Consider the following 22744-nt stretch of genomic DNA (forward strand, 5'->3'; position numbering starts at 1 on the left):
AAGAAATGATTGAGTGCAGACAATTTACCACACTGACTTAATGGCTTAAAACACATGAAGGTATTCTCTTAAAGCTCAGGAGGTTAGGGCTTGGGTTGTGACTCAATGGTAGAGCGCTCACCTAGCATGTACAAGGCCCTGGGTTTGATCCTTAGCACCACATACAAATAAATAAATAAAATAAAAAGGTATTGTGTCCAACTACAACTAAAAAATAAATATTAAAAAAAAAAAAAAAAAGATCAGGAGGTAGACCCGTGAGCTGTCAGGCCTGGTCAATATGCTGCGTGCAACCCCGGTTCCCCCTGTCCCACCCAGAATGCCCAGACTGAGGCCACATTGGTCTGAAAGCCACTAGAAAAAGCTCATCCAAGACCCTGTCTAGCTCCTAGGCACCATGTCAAACATGATTTGCATGAAGACGAAGGCCTTCTCTCCCTGGCTGGCAAGAGGAAGTGCAGAGGGAACTTGCCCAAGGGGTCTGTGAAGATCCTCTGGGACTGGCTGTACTTGTACTGCTACAAGCCCTGCCCCTCAATTCAGAAGTTGAGCCTTTCTGGAAGGACCAACCTCTCAGTGCTGTACACATGTAATTGGTTCATCAACCTCTGGTAGTGGCTTCCCCAGACAGGCTTTGGCAGGATGGCAAAGACCCTAATCAGTTTACCATCTCCTATCGAAGTGCTAGGCCCTAGGAAGTGGCTCTGCCAGGTGGTACCAGCCCCTCGGTGCTGACTATATCTGTACCAGGCCCCATCAATGTGCTCTTTGTGTGTTCCATGCTGCTCCACACAGGTGAGTGGAGAAAGCCAGCAGCCCTCTTCCCACAGGAAGAGCCCCTCCCCTACTGACCTCTGGTAGTACACTTGCCCTTCTGACCAGGGCTGAGACTGGGAACCCCGAAGATGGACTCATCAACACACCACAGTTAATAAACTAGGCAAAAGAAATGATTGAATGCAGACAATACCCTCACAGGTAGAAATTAGAGTCAATTGAAAGAACTAGGCCTTCATCAGGAGCAGCAGGACCTGGCACCCTAGATCCTACACATTCTTATCACTTTAGTTTTTGAGAACTCCAAGAAGGCATCAGCCAACAAGGGTGCTCTAGGCTCAAGCCAGCTGTTCCGGGTTCCTGGTTTACTTCCCTTCCATATAGAGGGTCTTCATAGATCACTGCCAAGCATCAGGACCATCTTCTCTGTCCAGAGGTCTTAGCAGGAAGGTTCAGCTGGCATCACTGCATTGTGACAGGGACTTCTCTGCTGACTCTGCCAAGTCTCAGGCCTCCTCAGTGATGAAACAAAAGATCCATAGAAAGGAAAGGCCTCAGGCTGGGGGTTGTGGCTCAGGGTAGAACACTTGCCTAGCATGTGTGAGGCACTGGGTTCGATTCTCAACACCACATATAAATAAACAAAATAAAGCTCCAAAAAATAAAATAAAATAAACACCAACCTTGTTAAAAAAAAAAAAAAAAGAATGGCTAACTCTAATCAGACACATTCAGAGAATGGGATATAGACAAACTTTGAGAGGACACTATTCAATCCCCTGTATTCACCAATAGCCTTTCCAATCAATGAGGTGGTATCATGGAGAGAAGGGAGAACCATCTGCCCTCCCAGACCATCTCTCAGCACATCATGGGATGGCCAGCCACAAGTCCTTCAGGCAACAACAGGAAGTCCAGGTCAAGACGACTCAAAGAGGGCTCACAAGAACCCCTCCCCTTCCCTAAAACAGAGGCCTGCCTCAGGGGCATAACACAAGGGGCTACAAAGGGAGATGTCTGCCTCTGTAATCCACAGCCCAATGTCCCTGACACACAGCAAGTGATGAGGAGTTTCCAACCTGTCAGAATAGCTCCACACAGAAACTTCTGTGGGTCCTGTGGGATGTGGGCTGCTGATAAGTGCAGATGGCTGAGAAGGTGATTCTCTTTCTCAGGATAAGTACATCAAAGGTTTGGTTATAAATGGTCAGAAAGGATATTTGACAAGACAGGGGTATTGATCAGGAAACAATGCTCTGGGGAAGCAGCACTCTTTTCAATGAGTAATTAAGATGGTGTCACTTGATAACTCCTCCAGGGATCATCCCTCTTTCAGCTCAGTGTCACTAGTCTGGTGTCATGGCTACAGGCTGGCTTTGGGTTCTCCCTCTGGGGCTTTCTTTTGCTAATGTGTCTTTTGTTCACAAGTTACACTTTGCTCCTTCCACTGTGTTGCTCCCAGCACAAGTGACAAGGTGGGAGAATGTGAGGCAGGTTTTACTGTTTAGCATGACATTTGAGGTCAGCCCAAACTAATAATCTGGCCAGCAGCTGGCTACACTGAAAGGCAGTCTCCTGCCTCTGCACAGGTGTGTACACCCTTGCAGTTCTTGTTCCCTTAGCAGCAGCAACACTGGGGAGCTTGCTAGAATCTCAGAATCTCAGACCCCATCCCAGCATCAGAATCTGACCTTAGCAGCATCCTCAGATGATTCAGAATCACAGTAAAGTTCGGGAAGCACTGCCAGATAGAGACTTCCCTTTAAGAGCACCAGCAACAGCTTCCTGCAGAGGTTTCTCTTCTGAAGAACCACTTTTTTATTTATTATTATTATTTTTAATTAGCCTTGCTGGCCTGTCAAGATTTCAACAAAAAGTATGAGACACCATTTGTACAGTAAAGAGAAAAACCTGGGAATGGAGCCCACTTAGTCACCCCAGGGATTCTGGACTGTGAATCTAGCATCATGTTCCACCTGTATAAAGCAATGGAGGCTGTTCTAGAATCTGTACCAAACAAATGACAAAGCAAGCTCCATTCCAGCCAGGCTATAGGAGGATACATCACAGCAATGAATTTCTTGTCTAAATACTGACCTAAGGATATTCATGAAATCATGTTGATTTCCGAGAGAATCAAGTTTGAAAAATTTTCCTTCATTCCTAGAAGACATAGGAAAGGCCACAAGCCAGGCCTCTACAATCATAATGAAATGAGAAAGAAGCAAATTCCCTGGATACTTTCATTAAAAAGAAAAGAACAAACACAAACCCATTGAATTATCTAGATATTTTTTCCCAGGACATAGATATATTTGATTTGTGGGTAGAGAGGATGAGATAGGATGGGTGATAATGGAAGAAGAGGGGAAGGATTGTAATGCAAAGGAGTGAATTATAAATAGGAATAAAGTAGATCACTCTTTCAAGCAATTAACCTTGGCCTAAAATGTGAATTCTTTTCTTTTTATCACCTTGAACAAGTGTCTTAAACTCTTTCTTCCACTCTCCTTCACCTGTCAAAGTAAGAAAATAATATCCCTACCCTTGTTGTAGGGACAAATGAGGCAAGGCAGGAAGATAGCAAAAACCAGTTTTATTTGGCTGCAGCCAGGTCCAGAGGGTACAGCCTTTGCTGTAATCAGTCAATCCCCTGAACCCGGAGTTCAGGGAGTTTCAGAGTTTTATACCCAGCATGTAAGGGGAGGAGCTCAGAAGTTCACAATCTGCAGAAGTTCACATAAAGCAGCTTTTTATTTCACTGTTTTGGGCAAGTTAACTCTTCAAGGACAACACCTGAGAAGGGGAGAGCCTCTTCTCCCCTTTTTTTCCTCCCCCTGCCAGCTGTTACCATGGAGCCCATTTGTAACTTATCTTAAAAATGTAGACATCTCTGTGATGCCCAGCTCAAGGTCAGAGGCCTTGTTTGCACATTTTTTCAAAGTACTATACTGGATACATTTGTGAAAAATTACTAAAGGGGTGTCTAGCACCTGGAGTGCTGGTATCTTCTTGGCCAGTGGCCAAGTAACAGGGTGACATGAAAATAGGAAATTTATCTACAATGGACTCTTTTGCTGACAGTCCTAAAATCAGTCATGGTGAAGAGGGCTTTTCTGTGGAGAAAGAAGGTGCTACTTCAATTCCCCCCTTTAATGATGCTCCCCATAATTTAATCCTTTAAATTTAAGAGCATCATTAGTTGTTGTCATCCTTTCAACAGCAGCTTCTGTAGTGGACCCAATAGTTTTAACGCACAGTGGAGCCAAACATGGGAGCAAAACACAGGCTAACAGCAGAATACCCACTACTCCAGTTAAGTTTTTAAATCTATCAAGAGTTGAAAACCATCTCCCAAAGCATATTTGGGACCCAAACTTTAATGTCCTTCTAGGTATGAATGAGCACATAAGCTAGTTCTCTTGTGTTGTTGGCTATATCCTTAACTGTTTGTTTATTTTCATCCATTTGGATGCAATAATCTGAGCTGTTGAACTCTCCACATATTTTTTTTCCTTAGCCAGTAGGTAATGTCATGACAAGCAGTTTTGATAGTTAGCCACTTGCATCTGATCTGTTCTGTGGCTAGGAGGTCAAAGGCTGTGGCAGTCTTTTTTTTTTTTTTTTTTTTTTGGCAGTAGTAATAACCTTTATTACTTGTTCTCTTTTTTATCAGCATGCCACTAAAACAGGATTATTAACCTATAATTGCATGTATGTAACAAAACATATCTATAAGAAATGTAATAATATCTATAAGCACAGATGAAAAGTTCCCCTTTGCTTCTACATAGAAATGTACTAGAAGAAAACAAAGTGCCTCTTTATACATTTTATATTGGCAAGAACTTTCCTAAGAAAGAAAGAACTGAAAAGAAGACTTCTTTTTTCTGACCTGTTTTAAAAATCTTTTATTTATTTATTTATTTGTTTATTTATTTATTTAATTCTGGTGCTGAGGATTGAATGCATGGCCTTGAGTTTGCTAAAGCCAAAATGACTTATATTGGACAATGTACTCTTTTTCCAGATGCTCAAGTAACATATAAACATAGAAAAAAAATTGTGTTTCAGGTAAGAGAAGGAATTTAATTTAACAAGAAATGAACTATATTTCAGAGCTACAAAATTTTGAGGATGCAGAGAAGTTGTAATTACTCTGCAGCTTAAGGTTCAGCTACTTAAGACTCACTCCTCAAATAGATGATTTGATGCTAAGTTCTGTGCAACATTTATAAAGTATATGTTTCTACCCACCAATTTTAGTATACTAAATATGCTTTCAGATATTTTCATGTATTGTATTTTATCCTGATGTACTCACTTATATTTTGGATGTTGGCAAAGAAGTAATTCGTAAAAGTTTACAAAGTATTTAGATACCCAGATTGGCAAGACTTTGTCTACTACATAAACATTTTCGTAGTGTCATCATGATCTTAAATACTGTAAGTAGGAGGGACTCAAAAATGTTATAATCCTGATATTTTAATTAGTTTTTTATCTTAAAATTTTTGTGAAATTGGTAACCATAGAAACACATGGAGACAATGAATATTCCTTTTCACAAGGGCACAGACCTACTATGGATAGCCTTTTTTCCCTTGAGAACAAGGCAGAGCAAGGGACATTAGAAGAGAATCAGGCAGCTTGTGTAGCCTGGGAACCTTCTGTTTGCTGCTCTCTTGTTCTTCTGACTGAAGGCCTACACTGCCTGATCCTGTGGACCAATGCTCTGCTCTCTCTGTTTAAATAAACAAATAAACAGTAAGAGATAACTTCAGAAAGTATATTGGAACAGGGGAATCAACAATTTTGTGCAGAAAGCTTTTGGCACATTTTTTAAAAGTGTAATCTGCCTGAAACGGTACAAAATTAGGAAAGCAACATCTTTTTGATGCTTAGAAAGTGGGAAAGCTGCCAGTGAACTCTATTGTCTGCTCTCTTGAAAAGTAACTTAAGTGAATGAAATATTTGCAAAAAATTCAGGGCTATTCAACAAGCCTTGCTATGAAGTTGGTTGGCTAATGAAGATGACATCAAGTTATCCTTCAGAATTTGATGAACTAGTGAGTTAGGCATGTGAGAAATAAGTAATATCTAGTGAGGAGTGAAAGTGTTCCTCCTAAATGTACTAGTGTGAATTAAGGTAAAAAACAAAAGAACAACAACAAACGTGGAGCCATGTTCTTAATTCAAAGAGTTCTAATAAAGGTTCCTCAGTAGACAACAGATGGTGGGTTATATTTGAAGAATTTTTTTAGTCCTCTTGTTGCTATATTATGAGTAATATTTTTTCTCATTATGGACTTTTCTACAATGTATGTTACCTATTTGCGAAAATGTGTATATTAACAATAAACTGCTGTATGTACTTAATCATTAAACAGTTAGTTTAACAATTAGGAATTATATGTCCCTGGGAAACCAGCTACAGATTTGTTTTTGTTTTACTGATCATTAAGTCTGCCTGGGTGCTAGACATCCAAGGTTTGCAGGTACCTGGTACAGAAGCCTCCATGGGGGTATGAAAGTCAAGAATCCTATTGAAAGAAGGGTTGGTCTCCCTCCTGCTCTGCCCCCATGGGCACAGCTTCAATAGTGAAGACCCATTACCCTGCTTTTCCCAGTTGGCCCCTTGCCCTTCAGCCCCTGACTTCCCAGATCCCATACCTGTGCTTTCTGTCCGTGTCATCAACGTGACTTCCATGTCTTATAAAATATTTCACTCGAGGTAAGTCACCATTTCTCACTGCCTGGTGAAATTTATAAGTCCTATTTTTTAAGCGATAGGCATTTATTTTTCTCCAGGCGGAGTTCATAGATACTTGCTCCCATAGGGGGCTTCCTCTTCCTCCAAATCAAATTCTCCGAACTAAATCGCTGCAAAGCGCCCAACCCAAAGGTAGAGCCGCTGCGAGATTAGTACGGTAAAATAGCCGTTGCCAGGCAACACCAATAAACAGAACTGTTTGTGGGGGGCATGGCCTCTTGCTGCATAGAATCAGCTAGGCCACCAGTGATTGGCTCCTGGCAGATTCACCACCTACTAGTCAGCTATTGGCTCTTCTGTCCAGTAGTAGATGGAAGTGTAGGATATGAAGTATTATAGGTGGCGCTAGAGCGGAAGTAAAAGTGGTTGCCTCAGGCCCAATACATCCAATATTGATGGGGGAAGGAAAGTTTCACCTTGACATCACAGCTTTGTTAACCAAACATAGTAGCTGCCCAACACAGGTGTGCAGTGCAACCAGGGAGCTTCCCACGGGAGCCACTGTGTGAGAGGTTCCTTAATTGAGAACTGCTAAGGGAGACAGGATGAAAGTTTGGAGCCTAACAAAGAGACCAGGAACTGGGGAATCTCCAGGCGAGATACAGAGATAGTACCAGGTGCTCAAGTCATAGAAATGACCCCTAAAAAGAGACTCATGAGGTGCAGTCTCCCTGCAGGGACTGGCAGGTACTACTCCCTGCTTCCAGAATCCCTGCACCAGGACCAATCTTTCCACCCTGGTTACCTCCACCCTCCTGAGGGCAGAGACATCACTTTACAACAGACAACCCCTTCTATTGGATGAGAAGAGAAGCATGAAAGATACAGATCTCTAAAATTAACAACAACCCTGGTTTCTTCCTTTGAGGTTTTTTCCCCTCTTCTACTCCTCTATCCTCTGGCCCTCACATCCCCAACATATGTGAAAACAAAAACTTTGCATGAAATAGGACTTAGAGGACTGAGTCATCTGAATAATATAGTATAGAGTTATTGTATCTGCCCTTTTTTCTTTTCCTTTTTCTTCTTTCATTTTTCTTTCCCCTTCCATAATTTGCTATTTTAACATGTTCATTTTTCTAAATACATATGTGTGTTGGTTTTATGTACTCTACTGTCTTCCCAAGTACTTGTCTACCCTAAATTACTTCCTGTCTATTCTCTTGCTACTAACCCTCTCCATTAGATTTCTTTTTTACACTTCCTAAGGTATATTAACTCTATATGCTCACATTCTACCTCCTCAGGATATCATCTTATACTCCACCCCCAGTTCATTGTCCACCATCAGAAACAGTAAACCTTTTTACAAAACTACTGATTATATTTTAGATAATAATTGAATCCAACATTTCTGTACATTGACACTAAACTGTAAACGTCTTAATAACAAGTTGTTCATAGGTGGTATATTTTTGATATTGGGTTCTGTTAACATTGTCCTTCCCCACAAAGGAAAAGACCCCCACAAAGGAAAGGTCTTGGAACCCTACAAGAGCACTACAAACCTATAGGGTAAAACCAATAACACTCCAGACGCACAGAGATGAAAAGGAAGACACATGAGCAACATGAAAAGAAAAAGAAAGAAAATGCCCCAGTGATGGCGAGGATGTGGGGAAAAGGGTACTCTTGTACATTGCTGGTGGGACTGAAAAATGGTGTGGCCAATTTGGAAAGCAGTATGGAGATTCCTGGGAAAGCTGGGAATGGAACCACCATTTGACCCAGCCATTGCCCTTCTCGAACTATTCCCTGAAGACCTTAAAAGAGCGTACTACAGAGATACTGCCACATCGATGTTCATAGCAGCACAATTCACAATTGCTAGACTGTGGAACCAACCCAGATGCCCTTCGATAGATGAATGGATAAAAAAAAAAAATGTGACATTTATACACCACGGAGTATTACGCAACACTAAAAAATGACAAAATCATGAAATTTGCAGGGAAATGGATGACACTAGAGCAGATTATGCATAGTGAAGCTAGCAAATCCCTAAAAAACAAATACGAAATATCTTCTTTGATATAATGAGAGCAACTAAGAACAGAGCAGGGAGAAAGAGCAAGAAGAAAAGATTAACATTAAAGACATGAGGTGGGAGGGAAAGGGAAATTGCATGGAAATGGAGGGAGACCCTCAATGTTATACAAAATTACATATAAGAGGTTGTGAGGGGAAGGGAAAAATAAACAAGGAGGGAAATGAATTACAGTAGATGGGGTAGAGAGAGAAGATGGGAGGGGAGGGGAGGGGAGGAAGGATAGTAGAGGATAGGAAAAGTAGCAGAATACAACAGTTACTAATAGGGCATTATGTAAAAATGTGGATGTGTAACTGATGTGATTCTGCAATCTGTATTTGGGGTAAAAATGGGAGTTCATAATCCACTTGAATCTCATATTGAAATATGATATGTCAAGAGCTTTGTAATATTTTGAACAACCAATTAAAAAAAACCCTAATAACTCCCACTAAGGCATCTACTGCTTTCTCACATAGAACCAAAAATAATTAGTTCAATAACTATCTATAGTATAAACAAAATATTTGCTAAAACAATTTATGATTTAAATGGTGAATGAGAGAACAAAGGTAGGGTAGTATGCAATATTCACGAGGGAGGAAGATAGAAGCTAGTAGTAAAAATTCACAGGAATTGTGGGATAATAACCGACAGAGATTGACTGTTGGTTGGAGAAAGAAAGTCCAAGAAAATAGAAATAATAAAGGAAGAATACAAACAAAGAGAAAAAAATAAAGACATAAGAATACAACAACATTCATATATCATTGTCTTCCACACACTGATGCATAAAAAACAACCTGTTCCAAATATGGTAGAGATTAGTAAATTAAAAAATAAAATAAAATAAATCTTGCTGTAAAGTCGAACTGTCAGTGTTCATCAGTTTCTCAGCCCTATCTCTGACATCTCTTGGGATCACCAAACCCAGATCAGCCCTTGCAAACCCAGCCTCTATCCCACCAATTTGAGCTTCAGATACTTCAGGATTGGCCACGCTGCAGTCCCAAGATCTCAATGCTACTCATACTTGATGAGAGACCAGGAGGGATACACTCATGCAAAGGAGCAACTCTGAGATGCAGCAGCAGAAGACAATGGCCACCAGCACTCTCACCAGGAAGACCCCAGGCTCCTCCAAACCTTCTGGCACCCCCACACTGGACCTGCATGTCCCAGCAGGAGTCGCCAGGCAGAGGCTGGCACCCAGGCCCTAGCACTGGCTGGTGTCCTGAAATGGGTGCAGCCACATGCAACCAAACCTTAAGTCTCCCTCGAAGTAGTCCTCTAGGCTATGGTAGCAGCGGTAGTGGTGGTGGTTGCTGGCAGCGAGTCAGCAGTAGTGGTGGTTGCAACGGTAGCTACAATAGCAACTGAGGGGGCATTGTCTCTAGGTGAACTCCAAGGTCAGCAGCATTGTAGGCTTCAGTTGCATCCAAGGCAGTGGTTTCCTTCTGTGGCAGTAGCATCCAGAAAGAAGACCTCCATATGATCTCAGGTTGGCAGCAGCGGAATCAGAGGCAGCAATGGAGTTAGCAGAGCAAGTGGCGGTTTATTGACAGGAGACTTCCGGTTCAGCAGCAGCCACCTCGGAGTTAGCAAAGGAATTCACCTCAGAGGTAACTGAGGCCTTGCCCAGAGAGGAGACCTCCAGCACGGCAGTGACTTCTGCAGCAACCCAGAAAGAAGATCTCTAGGTGATCTTAGGCTGGCGGCAGCAGAATCAGAGACTGCAATGGCGGTTGCGGTGCCCGGCGGCGGTTGATTGACCTGTGGCAGTCTTATTAATAATAATTTCTAGTACAGCTTGTAAGTGAATAATTCTGTTTAACATGTAAATAGGAGTTCTATAATTTCAACTGCCATTTTGTGCCCAGGTAGTGAGACCATAAGTGGCAATAATCCTCTGGGGTGGCCAGTTACCTTCACCCCAAGATTGGTGACCTCCTAAATCAAGCCAATGGACCTCTTTTTCCTTTTTAAATAGGCATACATCTATAACATTCCTCTGGTGGGACAGGTCCTAAATATATGTTTTACCACCTCTTGGTTATAGTGGATTGTCTTGACACATGGTTCACATGATCTCCAAGGTTGGAATAGGAGTAGGGCAGAATTCCTTAAGGTTATCAAAGGAAACCAAACTAGATAATAGACTAACACTTGGTTAGCATAGGTTAAACAGCATGAATTAACAAAGCCAAACTAATAACACCAAACAAATCCTAGAAAACTTATATAAGCAAGATAAAAAAAATATATAAGTGAAATTTTGTTACCCAGAGTCCAGTCATTTAGGAGTTACTGTTATCAAACCAGTAGCTAAAACCAAACAGAGAACTGTGCATATATCCAGAAACAAGGGGTGGCAATGCATTACTGTATAAGACCTATCTCAGAGGTTGAAAGAGTTCATAATCCTGGTGGGAAGTTTATCTTTCACCATGTATTGATCAGTTAGTCCCTCCTGCATGGCTGAAACAGGGCCATAGTCTCCTCAAGCTTCAGCCTTTCTTAGACCAGTCAGCTTCCCATGTGACTGGAGCAGGGCTGTTGTCCTTCTGATCTCAAGCTTCTCTGGTGCTCCTTTTTCTTTCGGATGGTCAGCTTCAAGGGCGTAGCAGCATCTGGAGAGCACTCCCAGTCCTCAGCTGCAGGCGTGAGTCTGGTGTAGTGAATCCAGGGACCTATCTCTGCAAACTTTACTGCAGTTGGGGTGGATAAAAATAACATTGAAAGGGCCCCTCCAAAGAAGTTTAGGGGCTGAATATTTCATTCTTTGACCCAGATTCAATCACCAGGCTTGAAGAAGTGTGCACCTGTGGTCAAACTTACTGGCAATCTTTCTCTAACCCATTGGTTGAGAACCTGTAAAGTTTTCCCTAAGATCTGAAGCTGTGGACTCAGGGTTAATTTTCCTATCTCTCTTAAGTTTCCCGGTAGTCCCCTAATAAGGGCGGGGGGGCTCCTATATATTATCTCAAAGAAAAAAAATCCAGTCCTCCTAGTGGGAGTGGATCTAATCCACAACAGTGTGATAGGGAGAAGTTCATCACAATGTAAATCTCCAGACACAGCTTACCCAATTGAGCTTCAAAATCCTGTTCATCCTTTGAACTTTTTCAGAACTCTGCAGCCTATAAGCAGTACTTAACTTTCATCTGATATTAAAACTCTTGGTTAGTAATCGTATCATTTCTGCCCAAAAGCTGGCCCATTGTCTGAGCCCATAATTATTGGGACACCTTAGCCTTTTCAGTGAGGGTGGGAAAGGCTTCCACCCAGTCAGAGTATGAACTCACAAAAAAACAAAATTATTTATAGCCCTGTGAGCATGGTAGTTCAGTGAAGTTTATTCCAAGTCTTCAAAAGGTGCTCCTCCTATAGTTTGGATTCCTGGTGAAAGCTTTGGCCCCTGACAAGAATTGTTGTGAGCACAAACCTCACATTGTTTGCAGATCATCCAGGTGATGTTTGTGAGCTGGGGGTCATAGAAATGTTGACTCAGAACCGTCTCAAGTGCTGTATGTCCAACATATTTTCCTGCAAAACTGTCTGATAAAGGCTGGGGCTAGAAACTCCGGGATGGCTATTCCAGCCATCAGAGAGTCTCCACCATCCACCTGGGAGAAAATTTTCTTTTTAAGTCTTAAATCACTTACTTTCATGTTGGGAGTGTTTTGGCTCCCATTCTGTTAGCTAGTCAGCCAGGCAGAAGGACAGCATTTAAACCTGGGACTGGATTTTCTTCCCGTTTCTTGCAGACAGCTAACCTGGCCTTTCTGTCAGCTCTCAAGTTGCCCTGAGAAACCACAGTGTTTCCCTTTTGATGACCTTGGCAAGATATAATCACAACTTTCCTGGGAGCCCACAGTGCATCCAAAAGTTCAAGAATTCCTTGCCCATACATCATGCCTTTTTTTTCTCCTGAGTTATTGAGTCCCTTTTCCTTACATAAGGCCCTATGAACATGAAAATAGCGAACACACATTTTGAGTCTGTAAATATCCACATAGATACCTGCTGTCAACTGAGGTGCTTGAATCAAAGCAATAAGTTTTACTTTTGTGCTGAAGTTCCTTGAGGCAGACGTTCTGCCTCGACAGTAGAGTCCAGAGTGACCATTGCATATCCAGCGAAACATACCTCATCTTTTATAAAACTGCTTCCATCTGTGAAGTACTCTGCATCAGCGTCCTTGAGAGGCTGGTCTGTTAGGTCTGGTCTGCTGGAGAACACTTCATCCATGACCTCAAATCAGGTTTTCCAGGTCCAATGAGCAGCAAAGTTGCCGGGTTTAGAGTTCTGATGACCTCAATATAGATATGTGGGTTTTCACATAACATGCCCTGATATTTGACCAATTTTTCCTTAGTCTACCAATAGTGTCCTTTATATTTTAACAATGTCAAAATTGAATGAGGAACTCTGACAAACTGGCCATGGGACAAGAACTGGTTGTCAGCTTCTGATACCAGAAGAGCTGTGGCTACAAGGGCCCAAAAAAAGGTGGCCAGCCCTGGGCTATAGAGTCCAGCTGTTTGGACAAATAGCCACTGGACGATGCCACGTCCCCAGCATCTGAGTCAAAACTCCCACAGTTACTCCAGACAGATCATGGACATACAGAAAGAAAGGCTTTGTGAGGTCAGGGAGCCCTAATCCAGGTGCACTGGTGAGTGCTTCTTTAATGTCCTCAAAGGCATTTTGCTTAGTTGACCCCTATATAAGAGGATCCCATTTTCCCCCCTTTGTGGCTTCATAGACAACTTTTGACATAACTGAAATTTGGGGATCCATATATGTCTGGACCCAGTAGCCCCCAAGAATTCTCTAGTCTGATGGCAGGTTGAAGGGACTGGAATTGAGCAGATTTCCTATTTCTTTTGAGGCCCAGTTGCTATTGTCTGTTCTGTTGCCGAGTCAGATGGTAACCAAAGTATTTGACCTTTTTCTTGATAGATATGGGCTTTTAAGTCAGAGTCCAGTGCTGTCCCAAGGATGGTGTACTCAAGCCCCTGGGAGGAACTGTCATTTAGGGAAGGGAGGCATACATACAGCATCTGGCACTTTAAGATGCAGGGATTTTTTTGTTATCTCCCAATGCAGGATGTTGGCTGCTAGGATTCTCCAACTCTTAAATCTAATGTAAATCTTAGCAGAGACTATTGACCTGGGGCATCATTTGTGTAAAAGTCACCTATGTCAATTTCGCCATGGGCTGTCTGCCAAGGTTGGAGGGCAGCGGTGCAGTTCTGTGAAGGTTCCAGTGTTGCAGCCACATTGTCCCCACCTAGGTGTTGCTCTTTGACTGCATGGCTTTTTCCTCTTGCCAGGTGGGAGCCTGTTCTAATTGTATATAGCGGCTGCCCCACTTCTGTTTTGTTCAGTATGCCTGGGTGCATGGGGCTCTGTGGCCCTTCCTGCTGGTGGCTCACAGCGTGTGGCTTAGAGCCAGGTTGGCATGTCCTTTTGGAGTGAGCACCCTATGGCTCACTATCAGCTGTTAACCTGAAAATATTCCTGGTTCATTTGGGGACTTGCAACAGCTGAGCCTTCCTGAGGTGCTGGGTCCCGTGCATCAGATGCAGGTTCTGTGTGTCTATCAGACCCATGCCATATTCGTCAATCACAGACTTCCGAGCAAGTGGAAAGAAACTGAATGGAGGGGCTGAGGCCAAAACATTCATTCCTTCTCTGTTCAAGTCTTAGCTTTTGAGCATGGCAGTGGGTACTTTTCTGCCAGGGCCATTGGTGGCTTCCCCTTTTGTCTGGCCACGCTTTAATTTTTAATTTTTTCTTATAAACATTTGGAGCATTGTCTTTGTTCTAGTGACAGCCCCCTTTGAGTGACCTCTGGGTTTGTGGTGAGGGCAGCTGTAAGGAGATATATCCTCCTTTTTACCTTTTTGGTCTACCTATCTTTGAGTCTCTGGATCTCCATTGATGAATACTGTGGTGGCCACCTTAATCAGCTCACTGGCACACTTCTCAATAAAGCCCTCTAGGATTGTAAATTTTGGCAAATGGCTCTTTGAGCCTGTCCCACAAAGGCTGCATTGATCACCTGTTGCTTGCGCCTGTGCATTTCCTCACTGACAAACTTGCATTGTGGCTGCTACACTTGTATGTGCCCTTCCTCCCCTGGGCACCTCTGGGCAGAGAAAGGGGTGGCAGCAGCGGTGGCCTGGACATTTAGCTCTGAGTCAGTTGGGCTCATTTCTTTTGATCATTACTGCCAGTTTCATAAGTCAGAGGGGCCTTAGGCAGATGTAGGGCCGAGAGAAATGTTCAGGACTATTGAGGGTTCGAGAGGAAGATGCTGGAGCTGTGGGAGGCTTATCTCAGCTCTGTTTGTCTGCAGATGCTCGGCTTAGGCTAGGGCTCAGGGCTGGCTCCGATTCATTCTAACTCTTGGGCACAGACAGTGTGTTTTATTTTCTCTCTCTCTTTTTTTCCTTTCTTTTAGACTTTCTCTGCGGGCTTCTTGACATCTCTTTATCTTTAGACATTCTTCTTCATTGGGGACCCGTCCTAGGTCTGGATAATGGGCTGCATAGATCAGTCATGGTCCAGGGTTTCTCCATGTAGGAGGGAGTATGATTTTTCCAACTATGAGCTCAATGGTGGAGAAAGGCTGGCACACAAAACTGCCTTGTCTCCCTCAGGTGTTTCCCTTCTGGTCAACATGGGTAGGTCCTTTAGTCCCTTGCAGGGGCATCTGGAGAGTTCTCATCTGAGTTGTGGCTCTGGTCTCAGGACAAATTTCCCACCTTCCCATCTTGGGAGGTGAAAGACTCTTTGGTTCTAGGAAGCCTTTGGCTCTGAGGACATCACAGAGGAAGGAATAGCCAGTATTGGGGGCCATCATTTGTTGCCTCTGAGGATGAGGGGGCTGAGGGGACAGTCTGCTGTCCCAGTGGTCTTGGCAAAGTTGGTCTTGGGTCCTCTTCTGGCTCATGGGGAAAACTGTTTCCCTTCCTGTCTTTCCTAGTCAGGTTTTCTGTTTAGCTGCTTTCCACTGGGTCTTAGAGACCACTGTGCTCCTGGCTAACATCCATCTAGATAGGCTCTCAACCAAAGGGACTGCTTCTGTACTATCTCTTGACAGCAATCAATATAAGAGAATTGGTTCAGGGTTCCAACAACAATCAAAAGGACCTCAGCAATGACTCTCTCATCTAAAGATCCTTCTGGTGGCCAGCCCACATCTTGGGTGAGCCACTCTAATTCAAAGAGTATGGAACCTTTGTGGAGTGAGTCTCACCCCACAGTTAACAGGAAAACCTTCCTAAAGGTTTCTCACACACATTCCAGTAGGCTCAGTTTTCTTAGTGTGCCTCCCATGTTCCACCCTGCATCGGTGTGGCACACTTAGAACAAAACACATTTACAACAAGACTCGCTTCGTCCATCTCTGGCCGTTCCCCTCTAGGGGACTTAGGGCCCTCTTAGCCTTGCAGGTCGTTATCAACCCCTGACCTGGAGCTTTCATCTAGATGTTGGTTGGTGAAATTCCGCCATAGACTGTATGAGGTGCCATGGAACCGCGGATCAGGACTCTGCACTCCCTTCGGCCCTCCAGTTGGGTCGGAACCCTTCCCTTTGTCCATATCATTTACACACTTTCACACAGACATGGCCAGGACAGAATTTCTATACCACCCAAATTCCAACAATTCCAAACCAAACAAAAAGGGAGTCATGGTTTCCCCTCTGCTCACTGACCCCGAACAGAGACTACTCGGGCGACTCCCCAGGTCCATTTCAGCTCCAACCCCTTTGGAGGGTACTCGGGACCCAACAGAGGGTGATCAAGCCTCTCTTCCACCTGCTTAGGCCTCGAAGGGGAAGTCAGGTGGGCTGCAAAAACAAATAGACCCAGGACCTACCTGTTCAGATGGGCGGTGCTCCAAAACCCTAATTCTGGTTCCTGCTGCCTGTGGGTTCCATTGTGCTCTGGGGATGGCAGCCCAGGGTGATGGGTGAGTGGATCATCCTTCAGGCCAAAAGTGACCTGGGCACACCAAGGGGACTACTGTCCCCCAATTGGCCCAGGGAAGCTGGTGCCAGGAGACAAGAGAGGCAGAATAGCCTTCCTTACCTCCTCTGTCCCATCTGGGTCACCAAAAATTTTGTAGGACAAATGAGGTAAGACACCAAAGACAGCAGGAAACATATTTATTTGGCTGCCGCCAATTTCAGAGGGTACAGCCTTTGCTGTAATCAATCAATCCTCTGAACCCCAAGTTCAGGGAGTTTCAGAGTTTTATATCCAGCATGTAAGGGGAGGGGCTCAGAAGTTCACATTCTGCAGAAGTTTACATAAAAGCAGCTTTTTCTTTCACTGTTTTGGGCAAATTAACTCTTCAAGGACAACACCTGAGAAGGGGAGAGCCTCTTCTCCCCTTTCTTTTCTCCTCCTGCCAGCTGTTACCATGGAGCCCATTTGTAACTTATCTTAAAAATGTAGACATCTCTGTGATGCCCAACTCAAGGCCAGAGGCCTTGTTTGCACATCTCTTCAAAGTACTGTACTGGATACGTTTGTGAAAAACGGGGGTGTCCAGCACCTGGAGTGCTGATATCTTCTCGGCCAGTGGCCAAATAAACAGGGTGACATGAAAATAAGAAGTTTATCGACAATGGACTCTTTTGCTGACAGTCCTAAAATCAGCCATGGTGAAGAGGGCTTTTCTGTGGAGAAAGGGGGTGCCACTTCACCATGTTAGATTGTTGTGAAATTAAATGAGATAGCATACGCAAAACCATTTATCAGTGCTCAGTATATAATGAACATTGAATAAATGTTAGATTTTATTATATAGAGACACAGGCAATTCTGGAACTAAGAGAGTGTGTGAGGATGGCTTAAGCATAAGCAACTCCAATTTTAAAAACTCCAGTTTAAAATCTGCAGTTTCACCAGGCACACCCACTGAACCCTCCAGTATGACCTCAAACAAGTTACTTCCCCTCACCCTGATAAACAAAGTGAAGCCCCTGGTAGGCTGTCCTCACCTGATAGGAGGAAAGGGGGAGAAGATCAGGGTGGAGACCACTAGACAAGATGCTTTTGACCCCAGGGTAAATGATGTCACTGAGAAATCCAATGGTAGCTTATAAGAATTGAAAGGGGGGTCCAAAGTCCCCAAATTTAGTATAATTAATAGAGCAAATGAATGGGGATTGAGCCAGTCAAAACAAAAATGCACTCGAGCTGGAGAGCCTGATGAGGACCTGACATCCCTTGACTTGTCATGTTCCTGATCCTCTGTGTGATCCTCACCACTCTACTGCCTCCTCTGGACCTTGGTGAGAGTAGCAACTTCTCCTTATGACCCTCTCCTCAACTGGTCATCCATTCCACCCCAGGAAAAGCCTGCCTTGGTTCTGGACCTGGTCACCACAGTCTGAGTGATTGTGCATCTGCTGGACTCAAAGCCTAAGGCTGAAGACTGTTGAACTTAGCATGCAGAGGAAATGTCTGTCATTAGCCTGTCATGATTAAGAGTGTTTTGCAGTGCTTAGAATTAATCTAAATTGTTTGCTGTGAATTGATTATGTCTATTGCAGTGCCTAGCATTGAGGATTGCCATTTTCTTCATTAAGAGCCTATAGAGTGAAACTGTATTGAGTAATTTGAGTAAATAAAGCATTGAAAGAGTCAGAAGCTCATGGACAGTCTTTATTTCTCCCCTCGACTGCATATATCACAATTTTGCCCCCTTACAATAGTGTGTAAATGCCAAAATATGAGTATGAGGGGCTGGGGCTGAGGCTCAGTGGTAGAGTGCTTGCCTAGCATGTGTGAGAAGGCACTGGGTTTGATCCCTCAGCACCACATAAAAATAATTAAATAAAATAAAGGCATTGTGTCCATCTACAACTAAAATTATTTTTAATAATATGAATATTAATCAATTTAAAGTCTATGTACTTATATAAGTAAAATAAGCATGTCTGAGGTCCTGGGTTCATCTCTACTACCAGGGGGAAAAAAGAGAGATAGAGAGAGGGGGAGAGAGAGGAACAGAGAAAGAGGGGGAGAGAGAGAAAGGGAAACTGATTTACTCTGTGAGATTATTTAAGAATAAAAAGAAGAGACAGGTGTGGGGGAGAGCACACCTGTAATCCCAGTGACTCAGAGGTGAGACAGGAAGATTCCATGTTCAAAACTGCCTCACCAATTTAGAAAGGCTCTAAGTAACTTAGCCAGACCCTGTATCAAAATAAAAATAAAGAGGACTGGGGTCGTGTCTCAGTGGTAGAGCACCCCCAGGTCCAGTCCTCAGTCCTGGGGGGGGGGGGATAAAAACAAGGAAGGCACACTGACCCATGCCTATAGTCCCAGTGACTCCAGAGGATGAGGCAAGAGGATCATGAGTTCAAGGACAACCTGGTTCAAGGTCAGTGAGACCCTGTTTCAACAAATAAAAAGGGTTGGATTTCAGTGGTGGATTTCATTCCCTAATATGACTCAAACGTAAAAAAAATGAAATTAAATTAAAAATAAGATGTAATATGGATCGGACCAGGAAGGGGTTACTTGAATTACTAAATTTGATTGCCTATTTTTATTCAATTAATAAAAATGATTATTTCTTCAAATCTCACCATGGTTATCACTTTTTTTACATGGTCATTTTCAAGAGAAACATTTTAAAGGACAGCAAAGCATCTGAGAATCTTCATCTAGAAGATTCATCTCCTGTAATGTGGAGAAACAAAAGACCTAATATCTTAAACAACTGGCCACTCGGATGAATGTCAGTGCCTTTCATTCTGTCCTCCATCTCTTCTTATTTTTATTTCACAACTGACTTTGTCATTGACCTATCTTTGAACCTGTCCATTGTGATTTGTATTTTAATGACTCTTTTCTCCATTTCTTACCTTTTTTTTAAAAAATTCATCTTCTGAATTTTCTCCTCCCATAATGTTCTGCTCTTGTTACAGAGCAATATTCCAGATGTTTCTGCAATCCTGAATAGAGCACCACCATAGTTTCCTGCTCATTCTGAGGAATCTCATCAATGACCTGGGTAGACACATTGTTCATTCATGAATGAGGAAGCAATCTCCAATTAAAGACATTGCTCTAGAAGAGACTTCCAAATTGATTTGATTGAAAAAAAAATGAGCAGGGGTTGGTATCTGCTCAGTGGTAAAGCAGTTGCCTAGCATGCATTAGGCTCTGGGTTCAATCTCCATCATCACATAGGAAATAAGCAATAACAAAACTATTTTCAAAGAAGAAGAAGAGGAGGAGGAGGAGGAGGAAGAGGAGGAGACGAACAAATTAAAAACCTTTCACTTGTGTTTTTTTTTTTTTTAAGGGGGGTCTGGCTTTCTCTTTAGTTCTTGCTACACTGTGAGGCTCTGGGTCACCAAGAAGGCACTAAATGTGAAGGTCACCCTTTTCGGGTTAACCATATCCTCCCTCCCCCTACCAACTCCCTTGGCACTGGTTTGTGGGTCCACTTAGCCGTTTGACCCCATGGAGAGCCCAAGGCCTTGACCTCCTGACTCAGCAAGTGTGGGGAAGAGTTTCAGAAACAAGTTAGAGTTGGAAGGCAGACATTCTGGGAGCTTCCCCAGCCAGCAGGGGGTAAGGGAGGGGCTGCAGTGGTTGGGTTGGCACAGGGGACAGGGACAGCTTGGCCCAGCTTCCTGGAGACCCCCCAAACCTCACAAGAAGTTTCCATCTCCTGCAGATACCCCAAAGGCACTGGTGAAGTCTGGGGTGGGTGGAAAAGGCACCAATTAGGGGTGGAGATCCCCCGTTAGCTGGTGGTCTAGCATAGTGCTGGGCACACAAGGTGCTTCATAAGTGTATTTTGAATGAACGGAGCAAAAGGGCTGTGAAGGACAGGGAACAGGGCCTGGGGCCCCTTGGCCCAGCTTGTTCCATTCAGAAAACAGCAGTTTAAAAAATGTAAAAATCCTTTCCCTCCCTCCCTCCAATTTCTGGGCCCAGGAAAGGGGCAAGGGAGGGTGTCTCTATGCCCACCCTTCCCTCTCTCCATCCCTTAAAAATCTATATACACATATACATATTTATATGGCACCACAAGGGGGTCCTGCCAATGTCCCGATACTCAGAAATGGGGAGCCAAGCTCCAGGGCCTTGGGGTTAAGGCAGAAGGAAGGGGTCACAGCTTGGGTGACATAAGTAGCAGCCATCAGCCTTGGAGAAGCTGGACTGTGGGGTCCTGAAGGAAAGACCCTTGCTCCCTTCACAAGGGGTAAGAGGTTCTTCCCTCCGGGCCCTCCCCTGCCTAGACAGGAACTGGTGGGGGCTCTGCCAGTTCCAAGGGAGGTGTGGGGGTGAGAAGAGACTGCTTCCCCATGGACCAGCCTAGACCTCAGCAACCTGCAGGCCAGTCCAGGCAGGAGCTGATGATGGTAGCCACGCCCCTGGGAAAGCTGAGTGGGCAAGATGGGGCTCTATGAAAGGCACTTGGTGTCCACTATTCCCAGGCTGGGGCTCCAAGGTATGGGATGACAGAAATGCTGCCCCCACCCCAAAAGCAGAACTGGGGCTAAGGAGCCCAATTTGGCAGCAGAGAAACATGGCAGCATGAAGAGAGGGGAGAGAAAAGGGGAGCAGCAGGCAGGGCCCCCAGGTCCCCTGAAAAGTGGGGAGGAGGTTCGAAGGCACTGACCCAGGGAACCAGGGGTTTATAGTCCTCAGTACAGCCTGGCAGGGCTGCTGGGGAAGACACCTGCTTCCCAGGGCCACCAATGGGCACAGCTCACGGGTTTTCTTAAGAGCTCTTGGGCGGGTGCCCAGAGTCTCCATGGGAGGAGGTGTGGGCTTCAGTCAGGAGCAGGTCCTGCCCCGTGGCACCTCACTAGCTCTCAGGCTTCGGCACTTGAGTTTTGACAAGAGCCAGAAAACCTTTGTTAACAAGGAACCTTAGATAACATTTAATTAGCATAGGCTATAAATAGAATGTTGCTGGGAATTTACATGGGCACAGTCTAAAGCTTTTGGGTAATTGGTGGCTGTTCCCTCTATGGTTCTTCCTAAAAATGGCACAACAACATCTTAACCATTTTTGTATTGGTCTCTCCCTTCAGAGATATTTTGGCTCTTGCCATCCTCAACAATTGGTTCTCTGGCATAGGGACTGAGGGGCTATGGGGAAGGGCTGGGAAATCTAAAGGAATCCAGTAATTTGCTCCTCTGTTCACCTATGAGTTAGTTGAATTATTAGCAAGAGCTATGCCACACACATTATGACTGAGTACAAGGAAAAAGTTTTTAGACCAAAATGAAAGAAAAAAATATTATTTGGTATTAGTCATGGCTCTCCAGAGTAACCCAACCAATAGGGAGCCTCTTACTCAGGAGGTGTGTGAGGATGGCCTTAGGCCTGAGCCTAAGGAACTCCATTTTAAAAACTCCAGTTTGAAACCTGCAATCTCACCAGGCACACCCACAGAGCCCTCCATTATGACCTCAAACAAGTTACTTCCCCTTACCATGATAAACAGAGTAAAGCCCCTGGCAGGCTGTACTGGCCTGGTAAGAAGAAAAGGTGAGAAGATCAGGGTGGAGACCACCAGAGAGATGTTTCTGACCCCAGGGTAAATGATATCACTGAGAAATCTGGTGGTAGCTGATAAGGATTGAAAGAGGGGTCAAAAGCCCCCAAATTTAGTATAAATAATAGAGCTGATGAACAGGGATTCAGCCAGCAGAAACTGGAGAGCCTTTTGAGGACCTGACATCCCATCACTCGTCATCCCTTCCTTATCCTCTGGCGATCCTCACCTCTCTCATATTCTACCGACTCATCTGGACCCTGGTGAGAGCCGCACCTTCTCCCTATAACCCTCTCCGCAACCGGTCTTCCACTCCACACCAGGAAAAACCTGCCTTGGTTCCAGACCTGGTCACCGTGGTCTAAGTGAATGTGCATCTGCTGGACATAAAGCTTAAGGCTTAAGACTTTTAAAGTTAGCACACACAGGAAATGTCTGTCATTAACCTGTCATGATTAAGTGTGTTTTGCAGTGCTTAGAATTAATATAGAATTGTTTGCTGTGAATTGATTATGTTTATTGCAGTGCCTAGCATTAAGAATTGTCATTTTCTTGATTAAGAACCTATAGAGTGAAATTGAATTGAATAATTTGAGTGAATAAAGCAT

General features: G+C 43.9%; 1 pseudogene; it reads left to right on the top strand.

Annotated features, from left to right (window-relative positions):
* The window catches only part of LOC143397266 (homeobox protein TGIF2-like), a 109402-nt pseudogene that overhangs the window by 14638 nt on the left and 72020 nt on the right, over window positions 1–22744 (top strand).

The sequence above is a fragment of the Callospermophilus lateralis genome, chromosome 1 (genome assembly GCF_048772815.1).
Source record: "Callospermophilus lateralis isolate mCalLat2 chromosome 1, mCalLat2.hap1, whole genome shotgun sequence".
Taxonomy (NCBI): Eukaryota; Metazoa; Chordata; class Mammalia; order Rodentia; family Sciuridae; genus Callospermophilus; species Callospermophilus lateralis.